The sequence below is a fragment of the Culex quinquefasciatus genome, chromosome 1 (assembly GCF_015732765.1).
Source record: "Culex quinquefasciatus strain JHB chromosome 1, VPISU_Cqui_1.0_pri_paternal, whole genome shotgun sequence".
NCBI classification, from domain to species: Eukaryota; Metazoa; Arthropoda; class Insecta; order Diptera; family Culicidae; genus Culex; species Culex quinquefasciatus.
The window spans coordinates 47,339,920-47,355,318 of NC_051861.1; the positions used below are offsets into that span (position 1 = coordinate 47,339,920).

The 15,399-nt window shown below is 36.0% G+C and overlaps 1 protein-coding gene across 1 annotated transcript in view; it reads right to left on the reverse strand.

The window, feature by feature from the left end:
• The window catches only part of LOC6035528 (mpv17-like protein), a 308,056-nt gene that overhangs the window by 202,691 nt on the left and 89,966 nt on the right, over positions 1–15,399 (reverse strand). The window contains exon 2 of the mRNA XM_038267025.1: positions 4,771–4,813. The gene's annotated coding sequence lies outside the window, so the exon portion shown is untranslated. The remainder of the gene's footprint in view (positions 1–4,770; positions 4,814–15,399) is intronic.

Consider the following 15,399-nt stretch of genomic DNA (forward strand, 5'->3'; position numbering starts at 1 on the left):
CTGTAAGCAATAATCGCTAATTAAACTCAAATTGATAGTTGTCGACTGTCGAAAGTGTTCATTAGTGGGAATTTATCTCGTCGCCCCGCCCTGTCTATCGCGAATGTTTTCGCGGCTCTTGCCAAACGATCACTCACGTAGAGCTTAGCATCGTCTGTACGAAAAAGCGACATGACTCACATGGACGTGTCGTTTTCTTACTATCATTGGAATAAAAAATAGAGGCGGGATAAAATCACTTAAAAAACATTAGCGGAATGGATGGAGATTTACTGGCGCGCAGCTTTTGTGAAGTGAGCAGTTCTCTGAGATTTCGGTCATTCGTTTTTTTTTTGTATATGTTAATCCAACTGAAACTTTGTTGGTGCCTTTGGTATGCCCAAAGAAGCCATTCTGCATCATCAGTTTGTCCATATAATTTTCCATATAAATTTGGCAGCTGTCCATAAAAAAACGATGTATGAAAATTCAAAAATCTGTATCTTTTGAAGCAATTTTTTGAACGATTTGGTGTCTTCAGCAAAGTTGTAGTTATGGATATGAAATACTCTGAAAAAAATGGTACACGGTAAAAAAAATTATGATTTTTTATTTAACTTTTTCTCACTAAAACTTGATTTGCAAAATAAAACAGTATTTTTAATTTATTTTAATTTTTTGATAGGGTATTTTAACCATTAGTGGACCCCCTAGTAGAGCCGAAGCACATTTTTCACAAATTTTCAATATTTTAAGCACTTTTTCATAACCCTTTGTACATAATAATGGAATCTGGAGTGTTTTGAACAACATTGAGTATTTGTTTCATCAGTTTTTTGTTTTTGAGCAGAAAAATAGCCATTTGAAAAAAAAGTTTTGTTTGCCTGTTATGGACCCCCTTTTCCTATAGTGGACCCGGGTCCATAATCCGATTGTGGACCCGGGTCCACTATAGGCAAACTGTTATTTTTATACCAAATTTAACCGATATTTGATGTTTTGATGCATGGTGTAGGTCTAATCATAGATATAATGAATAAAAGTTGGATTTTGCTCACTTTTCATCATGAACAAATATGTTTTGTTGACAAATTTGGCTTTAAACAACAAAAAACCTAACAGACATTTAAACACATTTATTTCCGAAAAAGATCCGAGAAAACGTTTCAAAAACCACTGTAATCATACAAATAATTTAAAAAAGTAATTTTGATGCAATTTTTTTCATATTAATTACATAATTGATTGATCGAAACTAAACAATAGTTTTGTTTACAGTTGCTGATAAAACCAGGCATGTTTATTTAAAAATTTATTACTATAAAATATCATTTCAAACTGCAACTATGATGCTTTAGTTAAGTACCATTAACTAAAGTTTTGATTAATTATAAATTCTTTCGGCTTCAGCATATTGGTATTTTTAACATAAAAACAGCTATATTTATACTCATAATTGAAAAAATATGCGTTTAAGTTGATTACAACAAGCATTCATTGTATGTTTAAGAGAAACTTTTGCTTAAATACACAGTTTTCTTTATTTTTGTAAGTTAAATTAACAGGGGTCCACTTTTGGAAAAGTATGTCCTATATTGGACCCCCCTAATTTTTGCTCGAAAATGAGCAGTTCTTCGCTTTATTTTAGTAAAGTTCCTTAAACTTACATTAATTCGACCTGCTGAAGTTGCATAATCAGTCAAAAAATGATTGGATAGTTAATTCAATCATAAAATATTAATGCAGTTTTGGATAACGTACCCTACATTTTAGAGGACATAAAATGTTAACCATTCAGAAATTTACAGGTTGAGCAAAAAATCTTTGACCGAGTTATTAATTTTTTAATCAATACTGATTTAAAAAAAAAATCGAAAGATCGGTCGCAAAACATTTTCAACTTCATTTTTAGATGTTAAATCAAAATTTTAATCAAAAAGTACTATAGTAAAATTTTGATAAAGTGCACCGTTTTCAAGTTTAAGTTGAAAAATTTTTGCGACCAGTATTTCGATTTTTTGAAAAAATCAGTATTGATTAAAAAATTTATAACTCGGTCAAAGATTTTTTGCACAACCTGCAAATTTCTGAAAAGTTGGCATTTTATGTCCTCTAAACTATATAAAAAAATAAAAAATAAAATAAAAATAGTGTTTTTTTTGCAAATCATGTTTAAGTGACAAAAAAATAAATAAAAAATCACAATTTTTTACCGTGTATCATTTTTTTTCAGTGTATTCCATATCCATAACTACAACTTGCCGAAGACACCAAATCGTTCAAAAAATCCCTTCAAAAGATATAGATTTTTGATTTTTCATGCATCGTTTTTGTATTGACAGCTGCCGAATTTGTATGGAAAATTATATGGACAAACTAATGATGCAAAATGGCTTCTTTGGGCATACCGAAGGCACCAAAAAAGTTTCAGTCGGATTAAAAAATACAAAAAAAAATCGAATGACCGAAATCTCAGAGAATTGCTCCTATACAGAGTTTAAAGAATTTTCTCACCCAACTTTATTCTCTGCCAACTCATACGAAATCAGAAAAAGTTGCCCCGATCCTTCTTTGATTTACGTGAAACTTTGTCCTAAAGGGTAGTTTTGGTCCCTGATCATGAACCCAAGGTCCATTTTTTGACATCTTATGACAGAGTGGTAAGTAAAGGGAGTAATGGTGGAGTAAAGGAAAATGGTGGAGGTATCAAAAATATTTTCGTATTTTCTGTTGACAAAAATTTTAGAGTCTGATTTGCGATGCGTTTCCTTCGGATCGCAAGGTTTTTCGTGTCTGTCGCGGGGTGTTTTTGGTCTTTTTTTTTCGCGTGCGTGTGTGTGTGAAGGTGCGACTGGCTCTGGTTGTCCCAGGGGGATGCTAAAGGCCGCCATCTTGGGTGATTGAGATTGATAACGCGCTTAAACTGTGCACAGTAAAAACAAAAATATATTTTTTTTTAATAATTCAACTTTTGTTATAAGAATTACTGTAGTAAAAGTCAAATTATACAGTAGTTAAGTTAAACGTTTCATGTGATAAAAGTACAACTTCAAATGAGGTCATCGGCCCGATGTGTGCTTAATAATCCCAACTTTAGAAGTTTATTTTGCAAATAAATGGATAAAACTCACCTCACAAACATACACTAACTTTTAGACGTACATTGCGGTAAAATTTTACATAAAAATAATAATTACTTTATTTTCATTTTATGCCTGTAGTTTTTGTACTGTTTTTACAGTGCGCAGTTGCTTTGTTTTGGTTCCGTAACAAACAGCTGTTCGTGGCCAATTACTGTTACCTATTCGCAACTGATCTAGTTTTAGCAATCATGGTGTTTTATCTTTTCAGCGCATTCACACATGCTGTTGATTAGGGAAACACCAGTAGATCGTCGAAGCCTATGATCAGTAGTGCTGAAAGGATATTACGGTTCTGTTCAGCAACGAAGGGCAACCATGGGTGGTCTCTCATGCTCATGCTGATGCTCAAATAAATATTTTTTGGAATTTTAGAACGCTGTCGGAATTTTAGAACGCCATCAAATTGGGTGTCCAATTTTACATAAAAGATCATTTGGCACAAAATTTCAACTTCATCTCTATTTTAGACTGAAATTTCTACATTACACAGTCAAAGTCACATTATTAAAAAAAAAACAATTTTTTTGAAGAAGCTGTTTTCTAAAACCCCCGATTACGCTCAGGCGTTACGCTTTGTATTTTGTCGATTTCTCTGAAACGACGCAACATTTTTGCAATGTTTTTAAAGCAATTTATACGTCTTGTGCAGATCTACAAACTGATTTCAAAAGATTGTAGAAACATTACACTGTTTTCGAGAAATCAACCTAACAAAAAGCGTAACGCCTGAGCGTAATCGGGGGTTTTAGTGTATACTATTGTAAAAAACTATTTTGAAAAACCAACATGGATTGAACATTGCCCACCTACTTGTTTCAAACAATATAAATCTTGAGACAAGTCTTACCGTTTGAACAATAAATTGAAAATTAAATTACAAATCCTATCATTGTCACCCCGGTACTAATTAAGATCACTTAAACAATTTAAGGGATAATGCTTTTTGTGATACCTTTTCAAATTCTATGAAATTTAGAATTTTTCTAATCAAGCTATTAAAAACATCAACAAATTACGGAAAAATACCGGTGAGGGACGATCGTCATATAAGCGGGTAGATTCCTACCTTCAAAGTCCCGTCCCTCGTGACCTCACAAAACCCCATTTCGGGGAACCTTGGCGCGCGGAAACAGCCTCGTTTGCATATAAATTGTAGACGGATTTTTTCACCATCTCGCGCCTGAATATTGACCAAGTCGTGAACACGAAGGAAGGGAGGGGGTTAGTTTGGCACGACTGTACGTGGGGTAATTAATAATTGCGCGATCCGTCCATCGATTAAGTGGAATTTATTAAAATCTGATATCCATTCAATTTTCGCAATAACTCAGATTTTAATCGCCGTTTGCGCTTCGGGTGTCATTAACGGCGAGGTGGCGTGTAGGAAGAGTGACTGGGTCGGCCATCGGCACCCCTAGGGGCGGCTGAGTCACTGCTGAAAAGGGGGTTGGGGGGTTGTGAAAGAGGAGGGGGGAGGAGCTGAGTGCATTAACTTGACGGGATATCGGTGTTTTGCCGGCGTCAATCAGTAGCAATTAGGAGTGATTTTCGTAAAGGTCGTTTTACTGATGGAAATAAATTGGATGTTCGTTGGCCTGTACGAGGTGGAAAGTGCTTTTTTTTATTTTAGTGACGGTACCTACCTTACCTTTGGGTGCTGCAGGCCAATAGCACATCGATTCGTTGTCAGTCTGAAAGGGAGGAAATACGGCAATTAGTAGGTGTTTTGGCACTTATTTTAATGGTGTGTCAAGTATAGAAATCGCAATGGTTTGCTAGGGAAATCTCATGAAGAAATTGCAGTGAACTTTTTTTTAATATAATATATATTATCATAGATTTTTCCAGTTTTGTAAGCACAAACATTGCGGTTAGGTTCAGAGTGTAATGAATTAATATATCTCCATAAAACTTGCACAACTCAGAATTGATATTTTTTTTACTGCACTTTATCTTTTGCCCTAATTACAAAATAATAAAAAAGAGTGTAATTGCCTGAAAAAAAATACTGTTACCAATTGTGTCAATACATTCTGCTTTGAATGTAACTGTTTGTAACAGACCTCGGCAAGCATGAACCTCGTCGAAAACAATTTGTCCCCAGTGATGCAACCGTTTAGCCAAAGTCCAAGTGCATGATTATTAGCAGCACTTTGCATAATTGGCATCTATAAATAACTGTAAAACACTAAAAACAGGTGCTTTCCGTCAGTGGCGCACCAACTAACCACCATGCTGCCATGCCGGTCCAACCATTCCGATCCGGTTCTGCATACATCATTTAGCTGGAGGTCGTCGTCGGATGCAAAATGTGTCCACCCGGCTGGGGCAAATGACAAACTTCCTCACGAGTGGTGCTGGTACCCGCAAATCAAAGAAGGTCAACCCGGCAAAAATGACCAACCTGGCAAAAGTTCCGCCGGGCGGAGAGGCCTGCAAGCGTGGGGGAAGTTGGCAGATACATATCGACAAATTGTAGAGCTGAAACGACACACTCACACGCACAAACCGGGCCATCATTCAGTGTGGAATTACCATCTGATTGGCCCCGATCCGTCCGTCCACCCCGACGACGGTCCGTGGGTCCAGGAACAACCGGCGTGCGACAGAGATAGCTCTGGCCACCGGGTAATTACAGGGGCCGCTCGCTCCGGTGGTTGCTTGATTACTACCCTTGCCTGTTTTGTGGTGGTGGTTGGGCTCCGCCACTTCACATCATGGGGAAGATGACTAATGGGGGCTCACTCCTCGTGGGGCTGGCTGACAGCACCAGCAGAAACGCGTGGTTCGACAGGGGAAGTAATATTGCTTAAATTAGGGAAATGACAAGCTGAGCTGGCGGCCAGGTGATAATGTGGTTTGTGTCTTGTATTTATGATGATTTTTTTTATAGTGACATGATTGTTGCTCAATTGCATGAGATGGGGGCAAGTAATGACTTTTCAGTAAAACAGGGAAACTAAAAAACATTGGATATAATTCGATTGTTAATTATTTTACTAATTTTACTGAAAGCCTTACTTAAAGCAAAAAATCATTTCAACCAAGTGCTTTAAACACATTCTCCGGGCTAAAATGTAGAAATATCACCAGGATGTAGTATAAACAGTCAATTTGAGAGAATATGGCTTTTCTATCCATTTTAGAAACTTAATTTTATGAAAAAAATATTGTATTGTAATTGTATTCTGCATAGATTCAGGATTCTAAAACCAGCTTGACAAACTTAAAAAGATTTATAAACTCCACATTTGACACAAGTGAAGAATTAACTGAAACATCAACAAAATCTACACCTCAAAACCACTTCCGGAAACCCGAAATTTCTCCTAAAAAAAGACTATTGGTAAAATTAGTAAATTATTCTCAAAGATACAGCATTGAGCATTTACGTGATGTTACAACGCAAGCAGAACACTCTTTTTGTAAAAGTTGTAACGTCCAGGACATATTCGCTCGTGATACAGAAACTAAAGGGCCAAATCCTAAACCCAAAGTTGATTCTTATTGCAAATTTAACGTACTTTCAGAATATGTAAAAATATTGAAGTGATACTCAATATTTTGATTTTTCTGGTTGGTTTCGGTTAGAACAGACTCAGACCAACAAAATGTGTACATCCATTTCTAAATTTAGTAAGCGGTAGATCGGGGTTCAAATCCCGGCTCGGACCAACACAACTGGTGATCGTTTCTCTTCTGGATTCGATTGCTTAGTAAAGGGAAGGTAGTGTATCGTCACAAACTGGACCTTATCACGACACCTTAGGAAGGCGACCTATGGAATGTTAACATTAACCTTAACATGTTAACAATACGTTGAGAATGAAATTGCCACTGAATCCGCTTTGTAAATGCCGGCCCCGATACTCTTCAAGGGTGTTCCCCTCAGGAACTGGGAAAGATTTACTTATTTCTAAATTTACAAGCTTTAATTGCTCTAAAAAACTGCTGTCCCTATTTAGACTGAAGTCCCGATTCGCCCCAGATTACGGTACCTCGACTGCAAAGTAAAGATAAAATGATCGTTGTCCCAGATTCAACTTACGAATAAAAAGAACCACAGACAAACAGACTTTAAGATTGAACAGTTTTATCATACATTTATCAACCGCTTCTAACTAAAGCCAGCTGTGAACATGACCACCGCATAAAGTGTGTGGTAGTGTGTGTTAATACAGTTACTTGCAACTGTCAAACTTGTGTTAATGGTGGTGGTGAGTTTCGGATAATTGAAATTGACCGTTAAAATGTTGATTGATGGATTTGTAAGAAATTAACGTCTGTTTGTCTGTGAAGGCACAATGGTAACGACATGTCAAAACCCCGATTGCCATCAGAAGAGGGAACCAAAGCAGGCTGCTGCGGCTACTTATTTCACTCCATCGATTCTGACACAATAATGCGCAAATTGCATTAGAGAAACGAGCTTTCAGAACCAATATTTACCGTAGGGGAGAGTGGGGAGACATGATCCTCTTTTTTATATCGCACATAACTCTGTCAATTTCTCACAAAACTATGAACTTTTTGCATGAATTGAAAGCCTAAACATTCAACTATGTTTGGCTGATAAGGGTATTTCATCAGAAAAACTCTTCGAATCATGCCAAGTGTTTTAAAAACATATTTTAAAACGGCATTTTCAAAATGTTGGGGGTTATTTGATCCCCCTTTCAACATTTTGAAGAAATCTTAAGCAAAATGTTTCTTATTCATTCAAACTTTTAATTTTCTATAAGTTACAGCAATTGCACATGAAACATGTACGTTTGTGTTTAAAATATAACAAGTTTAGCATGCAAAATATTTAAAAACTTAAATTTTTCTTTTTTAGACAAAAATTGGGCATGTTTACAAGAGCTGGTAATTTTTGTTTACAAAACTTTTGAAAAATGGTTCAAACTGCAGTAAGTTATGTACAACTATACTAAACGAAACAATGTACGAAAACCCAGCCCAATTATTTAATCTTGAGGCTGATTCCAGTGACTGTAAAAATGCAGGGATCAAGTCTCCCTAAACGCACTTTTTTAAACAATTGATTGTAAAAATAGTATGACGATAAATTTAACGTCAAATGCGTAAGGGTTTTTGAGTTGATATGTTTATCAAACAATTGACGTATAAGAAATATTTTTTTGAATAATTTATGAGTGTTTTTTACACTTATAAAAACAAAGAAAAAAGATCTCTTGGAAGTTTTTTGCAGCACTTTTTAGAGAAATGTGTGAAACTCAATCTAAACATTTTAGTTTTTTTTTTCTTTGTTTTCTACAATGAGTTTTGGTCAATTTCGCACAACTTTCTAGAACAAAGCTAATTGTTTTACCCACATGCTGACGAGATACAGGCTTGGGATCAAGTGTCCCCGGGGATCAAGTCTCCCCACTCTCCCCTACATGTGCCAAAGGATTACTGCACAGAGGTTTGCACTAGAGTGATCCAGAAAATGTTTTCTTCACGAATATTCGAGTGGTTCCTTGGTTGTACTAAGCTCGAGTCCCAAATATTTAATTAATAAGTTGCAACAGGGGTTAGTCCATTGATAAATATGTCAACTTTGTATCACTCTAGTGAACGCATTCGTTCGCATTCACTAGGTGTTTTGTTAAATTTTTACAATGGGCGAACAACTCTGCCGTGTATTTAAAAAAATTAAAAAAGCTGTGACAATTTGTGAAGTGCTTATTGATTTTTGTTTTATTGTGTACACGGAGAAAAAAGAGTTCCTAAAATCGTGAACAAGCGTTCATGAAAATGGGAACCACGAACAAAGTGTTCAAATTCCATGGTACGTTTTTCAAAATCTTACCATGGGATTTGAACACTTTGTTCGAGGTTCCCATTTTCATGTACGCTTGTTCACGATTTTGGGAACTCTTTTTTCTCCATGTAGGGAAACTCAAAACATCAGCAAAATATACCCCAACCTACTTATAATCCCTGAGCAAGAAAAAGAGTACCTAATCCACCACCAAAGTGCGAACTCAAAAGGAGCCCTCATCCAATTCCGAATCTGCCCAGCTTGAAATACTGACTCTCACCAGAAGGTTGCTAATTAATGTGAAATGATATTTCAGACCAACCAGCGACCAGCAAAAAAAATAGATTGTAAAACTAGTTTTTGCACACTTTTTTTAAGGCATCAGTGGAAGTTCCACCGGATCTGAAAAAGAACCACGACTCACTAATTTAACGCTGGACTCGAGAAAGGGTGTGATTTCTACGGAAAATTGATTTCGTGTGATTAAAAAAAGTTATTTTTTGAATTTGAATAATTCTTCCTTTTTAAATGGACTTCATTTATTTTTCTACGAATTTAATATTATTAAACTACCAAATTCGGTATCGTCATCGCACCACCCAAATTCTGCTTAAACTTTGTATATTTTGGCAGATCGTTCACCAATCCAAATGTTGCGGATTTTTGATATGATATACATTGTACAGTGATTATGGCCTTTTTCTTTACATTCACGACATCTTATTTTAAAAAGCAACGAAAATTTTAAAAGGTCAGATCTCCTGCATAATAGTATCATATTATATTATTTTTTTAGCAAAAATAAATCATCATGAGCAAGTCAATTTTCATCATTATTTTTTAAGCCAATAATATAGGATTAGATAAAGTGAATCTTAATGGCGATTGTTTTTTATTTGTTTGGATTTTGGATTTAAAATAGTGGTTTATTCAACAAGTTGCATAAACATGTTTTTTCAGCACGAGTTGTTTATTTATCCAACTAGGTAAACCGAGTTGGATAAATACGACGAGTTTAGAAAAAAACGACTAGTTTGCAACGAGTTGAATGCAAGTTTAATGTTTTTTCAGTGAATCTTTGTTTCCCCGTTTGAATTTTATTTACAGTTCAGAAAAGTGTTAAACTTTAAAACAGTATCGAAAATTAGTTTTTAATACAAGTGCTGAAATGTTGAACTGTTCAGCTCTCAAATGGATTCTGAAATAATAGCAGAACAACAACTTTTACAAAAAGTTTTCAAAAGAAGATTTTTTCAGCACAAGTCGTACATTTATCGACGAGATTCGCCGAGTTGGACTTATCGTTGGAATACGACAAGTGCTGAAAAAAATCAAGTTTAGCAACGAGTTCCACGCAACATTTTTCGCAATTCCAAAAAACACCCTTTGAATGGAATTTTAATTCAAATGTTCATATATTTAGTAAATCCACCACTATAATCAAGACAATGTTGAAAAGTATTACTTTTCAAAACCAGCGCTGAAAAGCTCAACTTTTCAGCATAGAATTCAGTGCTGAAAAGTAAAACTTTTTTTGTTTCGTCTTTCGAGAATGACAGGAAAAGTTAGTAATTTCAGGACGGAATTGCAAAAAGTACTTTTCAGTGCTGTTATTTTTGGTGATGAAAAGAAGGTTGTTTCGTTATTCGAGTTTGATAGAAAAAGTTAATAGTTTCACAACGGAATTGTAAAACATTGATTTTAATTGCAATTAGTTTATTAAATTCAAATATAGAATCCCCTGCTAGGTGATAAGATTTTTTTCATGTCAAACTATTTTTTGCGTTTTGTCGCTACCAGCCGACCCGGGCTAAGTACCCCCCAGTACCACGATACGGCTAATAACAGCAGCCATCAACCATGGACTGCTGAAACTGAAACAGTGTAATTATTTTAATTTCAACTGAAATTAAAAGCATGCGCAAAAAATAACCACTTTGCCTCCCCGGGGATGGAAAGTGGCAATTTCTTTGTGCTTCCGTGCAAGAAAAAAGACTGTCAGACCTGGACTTGGACTGGTAATTTGGAGTTGCCGTCTCTGCTACCACTGCTAGATCAGCTAGTTCAACTTCCACCATGTCATGTTCCCAAGACGATGGCGAATTGATTAATTTTGCACTATCTGATTTTCTGTTTCGAAAATTGAACCCCTGTTAGGATCGGTTACACGCGGTCCAAGGAAACGATCATTGGCAAACGACTGAGTGGTCACGCCCTTGGCCAGTTAGTGAACCGGCAGCCACCCCCTGGGGGGCAATAGCAGCAGCACCAGCAAAAAAAAAAACCACAAATTAAGCCAATTATTAGAAAACTCGCAGATGCATTAACTTAACGAGCGGAGCAACAGCAGCACTCTTCGGAGTGAAGCCTTTATGATGGTCGCGGCGGCAGCCCGGGAAAATGCTCGCGCAAAAGCATTAATAGCCAACGAAAAAAAAAGTGCCAGAACCATTATGGTTCTCTGCGGGCTGCGTCTTGCACTTTTTTCACTTCTTTGCGCAAAATAATTGCACAAAATTGAGCCAAAGTCAATTGCGCATAAAACAGCAACACAAATAGGCATCAGTAGAACCGGCAGCAGAACATCGGGGCAGGGGGCCAGATGGGAATAACGTGTTGTATCCTGGATAAAACTTTTAAAAGTTTTTTTTTCTTTAGTTAAAAATATGTTAATAGATCCAATTTGATGGCCCAATTTCCATGCATAATTACAAAAAAAGAGTGTCTCTTTTTCTATTTTTAAAGCACTTTTGAACTTGCAGCTGACCTTATGCTAAACCTTGAAAACTTACTTAACAAACCTTATTTGAAAATGAACCTGAGAGTATAATACTCTTGACAATCTCTTGCTCCATTCATACGTCAGCTCTGAACGACCCCCTACTCACTACCTGCAACAACAGCAACTACAACTGCTACGTTGTACTTATTTTAATGTATGCAAGTAATGCTCTCTCATCATAATATGTTGCCCGGTGCTCGCCCGAGATCGGCAACAGTAACAACAGCAGCGGCAAGGGCTAATTTTACATTGTAGTACTACGAACTGTAATGTGATTACAATGAGATTTCCCATTAATGCTACTTTAATAGCATCAACATGCGGGCTCGTTGACGATGCAAAACGGGGGACGCAGGAGGTGAGGTTGATGAGTCAGTTATGTTGTGTTGTGTTGTGCTTCCACCTTTTTGCTGCTGCTGATGTTGTTGTTCAAAGTATGTCTTTTCGAGAGCGCGCGCGAAGCTGATGCATTTGCGATTGCTGTGGCTGTTGAATATGTTGCACACGATGCATCGCGAAGCTGGAAAATTTATGTGTTATCTACATGAATGTATAAACCTTGCCTGCAAATGAAGCGGCTGCATTTTAACCTCCCATAAAGGGGAGAAGGAAGGGAAATCGCACACATTTGGTGCGTGTTTTGTGTTTTTGCATTTTTTGTTGAAATTCGCCTCAATTCAAGTCGTTCAAATTCAACTTTGTTACATGACACCAGCTCCGCTGAACTGCCGGGGCAACCGTTTACGAAGGCTGTTTTACAAATTTTTGCTCGACTTGTCGTCATTAGTCAGGACAGCGAATGCGAGCTGTTGATGTTGTGGCAGCAGATCATCAATTGAAGGGAAATGATCGTAATCATCTACAATGTTGCATTGTGAATAAAATGTCTACGTGTACCTGAGTTAATCTTGAGTCACTCGCATCTTTTCAACTCTTTTAATGAACAAGATATATTAAGTATTATGCTCCTGTTTGCTGTTGTTTGAGGTAAATGCATAGAACCGGCTTACTGCCCCTGATCGCATAAATGTCTCATATGCATTTTGATCTTTTTTGAGTTATTGCACGGAGAAAAAAGAGTTCCCAAAATTGTGAACAAGCGTTCATGAAAATGGGAACCAAGAACAAAGTGTTCAAATTTCATGGTGCGATTTTCAAAATCGTAACATGGGATTTGAACACTTTGTTTAAGGTTCCCATTTTCATGAACGCTTGTTCACAATTTTGGGAACTCTTTTTTCTCCGTGTGATGCAGTTTGGTTCAAAATCGTGTGCTCTTTCAGAAATCCCTACAACATTCAGTACTTTGTTCTAGAAATCAGGAGGAAATCCAGTTTTTTCGCAAAACCTAACATGTAGGGTACGTTATCCATTAGTGGACCCCTTTCCTATAGTGGACCCTTTGAAGGGTTTTTGATGAAAAATTCAATAAAATCACAATTTCAAGCGTGTGGTTGTCTACAAATCTTTTATTTGTCATGTTCAGCATCATTTAAAACAATGTTGACTGACATTGAATCGTCCTTTTCACCAAAATAAGTGTTTTGAGTTCGATATCTGAAATCAGCCATGGCCACTGGCATTTTCACAACAAAACGGCATTTATATTTTATGATTGAATTAACCATCCAATCATTTTTTGACTGATTATTTAACTTCAGCAAGTCGAAATAATGTAAGTTTAAGGATCTTTACTAAAATAAAGCGAAGAGCTGCCATTTTCGAGCAAAAATTAGGGGGGTCCAATATAGGACAACGAAATCCAAACTTTTCCAAAAGTGGACCCCTGTTAATTTAACCTTCAAAAATAAAGAAACTGTGTATTCAAGCAAAAGTTTCTCTAAAACATACAATAAATGCATGTTGTTATCAACCTAAACGCATATTTTTTTTCAATTATGAGTATAAATATAGCTGTTTTCATGTTAAAAGTACCAAAAATGCTGAAGCCGTAAGAATTTATAATTAATCAAAACTATAGTTCATTGTACTTAACTGAAGCATCATAATTGCAGTTTGAAATGATATTTTATAATAATAAATCAATAACAAAACATTTTTTTAAATAAACATGCGCGGTTTTATCAGCAACTGTAAACAAATTTATTATTTAGTTTCGATCAACCATTTATGTAATTAATATGGAAAAATTTGCATCAAGATTACTTTTTTTTATTATTTTTATGTTTATAGTGGTTTTTGAGACGTTTTCTTTGATCTTTTTCGGAAATAAATGTGTTTAAATGTCTGTTAGGTTTTTTATTGTTTAAAGCCAAATTTAAAATACAGTTAGTAGTTTACTCGTTCTAGTGATTTTGAATATTTCAATGGATTTATTTTTTTTTAGTTTTAGGTTAGGATTAGCTGTTAAAGTGATTTTTTTTTCTTTTTGCCCAAATGTATTCAATTCAATGCAATAATGTAAAACAATTTGAAGCAAATAAATAAATGTGATCAGTTAATAATAAAACGAAAAATACAACAAAGATGAAGAGCATTAGGCCATACCACTTATCATGTAAAAGAAATGTAATTATTATAAGAATGTTCAATAAAGACATATTTAATTTCAAAAAAAAAAATTACTGCACTGCACAACCATTTTTAAAAATATTTTGTAAACACAAACTACCAGTTTTTGTAAACATGCTCAATTTTGGTCTGAAAAGCGGAGCGGCCGTGGCTGACTGGTTACGGTGTTCGCTTTGTAAGCGAATGGTTCTGGGTTCGATGCCCATCTGCTCCCAACGAGAAAGTTAAGAACACATGAATTTGAAATGATAAATATGAACGAAAAATCAAAGTCGCTCGAGGCAGGGTTCGATCCCCCGTCCTTTGGATTGGTAAGCAAAAATGCTAACCACTAGGCCATGACGACTTGGTGAGCGTGGACTGGAATTAAGAATACTGTTACAGAGAGCGAGTTTTGGCGCTATAACCACGGCAAATAGTGTCCAGGGCATTCGTGGAAATACAATGTCCCATCCCAGAGGGTCCCCCGGAGTACCAAACCTTCTTAGCATGGTGCTCCCAACGAATACAACCAAATCTCGGAGCGTATGGTGGTGTGTCCCACGCTTCTTCCTCCCCTATCGATTCAGAATTGTGTTGTTGTTCGAACACTCAGTGCTCAAACTCAACCCAATTACGAGTCATCTCTGCGATACGGCTTTACGCAGTAGGCCTGGCCGCTTTAACGCTTGTGATGTTTCAATGCATTTCAATGCAATGGCGCACTACAAATGTTAATAAATGACAAGAAGAGTGCTAGGCGTCATCTAACCTAAGGCACTCTCCAGGATCCCTTCGAAAGATTGGCTGCACTAGGGTCTGATTAGATTAGATTAGATTAGACATGCTCAAGTTTGGTCTGAAAAATAATATTTTAAGTTTTTAAATGTTTTCTTATCTATATCTTCTATGTATATAAAATATTTCGAAGTTTTTGTTCGAACGCTAATCAGTATAAGCCCAAGGAAGGTTTATACGGTAACTAATTGACACTTCAGCCACTCTGGAACCTACCCGGGCAGACGGTAATGACAAAATTAATAATATTTCAATAACAAATCCTGTTAAAATAACAAAAAGTGTTATTATTTTATCCTGACCTTCAGCTTCAAGAAGAAAAAATAATAACAGTTTCTAGTAAAATAACAAGATTTGGTATTGAAGTGATATTATACTGAAAATGTTAACAAAACATATTTGTTTATAATGAATAGTGA